This window comes from Otolemur garnettii, unplaced genomic scaffold, assembly GCF_000181295.1.
Source record: "Otolemur garnettii isolate 467f Iridium unplaced genomic scaffold, OtoGar3 scaffold00069, whole genome shotgun sequence".
Lineage (NCBI taxonomy): Eukaryota > Metazoa > Chordata > Mammalia > Primates > Galagidae > Otolemur > Otolemur garnettii.
In genome coordinates, this window is record NW_003852464.1 from 3,324,538 (window position 1) to 3,326,351 (window position 1,814).

The 1,814-nt window shown below is 44.4% G+C and overlaps 1 protein-coding gene across 1 annotated transcript in view; it reads right to left on the reverse strand.

Moving 5' to 3' along the window:
• KCNIP4 (potassium voltage-gated channel interacting protein 4) overlaps positions 1-1,814 on the reverse strand; it is a 415,573-nt gene that overhangs the window by 10,994 nt on the left and 402,765 nt on the right. The gene's annotated exons all lie outside the window — the stretch shown is intronic.

Consider the following 1,814-nt stretch of genomic DNA (forward strand, 5'->3'; position numbering starts at 1 on the left):
GCTTAGACTGCCTCTAGAAGCAAAGTAATAAAAAATATTAGTAATGAGACAAAGATGAGTTCTACTGTTGGTGCTCCTGTCGTCATTAGCCCCTCCTGTTACAACTGTTACAACTCAGAGAGGGATCCTGGGACTCAGAGAGGTTGAGAGAGTAACTTGTCCAAAGTCACACAGTCAACAAGGAATCCATCTGGGAGGTGAACTCAGGTCTTTCAGACTCTGAGAACTGGGTAAGTTGGCTGATGGAGTGGGACCAGGGGTGACTTGCCTGGTTTCTTGACAATGTTACAAGGGGACAGGGTGGTCCTAATGCTCCTAGTTCCATGCGGTGGGGAGGGAGCCCCTTCTCTGTGTGGGTCCTGGGTGGGGTTCCAGGATCTGGATAATGGCGGGCAGGGATGCATCCTCTCTAATCTCCTATCCCCAGTGCCTCCCCATGTGGCCTCTTGACACCGATGTCCTCTGAAATCCAACGCTTCCTCTCAGTTTGCTTCTAGCAGGATTTATCCCGTCTCATTTTTTCTCCCTTCCTCTTCCCCTACGTATCCCTTATCTCCTTAATCTCTCAGCTTTCCGCCTTTTCATTTTAAAAGTCTGTATTTTCTCTTATTGTTTTCTTTTCTCGGCACCGGCTTTCATTTGTAAGTGCTTTTGTGCTCAACCCTTGATCAAATTTACACAATTCTTTTCCGTGTTTCATCTCATGGGCCTTAGCCTTTCATCTTAACCTTTTTTATCTTTTCAAAAAAAAAAAATTGTAACCTTTCAGCTCATTGGCCCCAGTCTTTCATCTTCGGCTTAAAATCTCCTCTATTTCTACTTTATAACTTTTAACCTTTATTTTTATTGCATTTTAACATAACTTCTATTCCATTGTTGCTTTAAGAATTGCTTTTAAAGGCTACCAAGAAGTTAGGTTAGAGAAGCATCAGCAGAGAATTGCCCGCTCCAAATAAGAGAGGCCAGAAGTCCTCTAAACTTCCCTCCAGGCTCTCAGGGCCTATAACCTACTTAGGGATTATTTTGTCTGAATGCTTCTCTGCAGCAGTTAACAACATTGAAGGTTGTACACTTCATGAGGCTAATTATACACTCAGTTTCTTGAAGTCATGGCATCATCTCCTCTCATCTCTTACCTTTAAATGTGATATGAAGAACCACTTAAACATACAACTCATTGACACTGTTTTCACTGAACTCATCAGCTACCCAATTAGGGTCTAAATAATATGTAAAACTGATGTCTAGAGTGGATGTCCATCTAGGACAGATGGGTTGCAGGAAAGAAATCGTTTTAAAGATGGGGCCAGGGGCTTTGTTGCCGTCCGTGTAGCTCCAGAGTCGGGAAGTTGCACTGAGGAGGCATCAAGAATTGGCCGCCTGTTTCTATTTGTGAAGTTGCTTTGCTCCCAACTGTGATAACCAAGCCCCCTACCCTTGGAAAAGCAGCTTCCTTTGAATCCATTAGTCACAGCCCCCTTAAGGGTGGGGAGGAGAATTTTGAGAAGAGGCTTGAAGATAAGGGAGTGTGTAGGGAGGGGAAGAACTAGGAGGAGAAACTTGAGATAAGAGAGTGCGAGGGAGTAGAGGCTTGATACACCCCTACCCCCCCTTGTACTATGCAATTCTCCTCCCCGCCCTACCCCTAGGCTAACAGCAATGATTCAGCTGCTGCGTCTCTTCCTGCTTGCTGTGATGCAGAAATAGGGTATAAAGACCTATTTGACCTGTCATTCAAGGTCGCTTGCTTCCTATGGCAATGACCCCTGGGCAGGTACAATAAATTTCTATTAATTATTTACATTTAAGGGGGG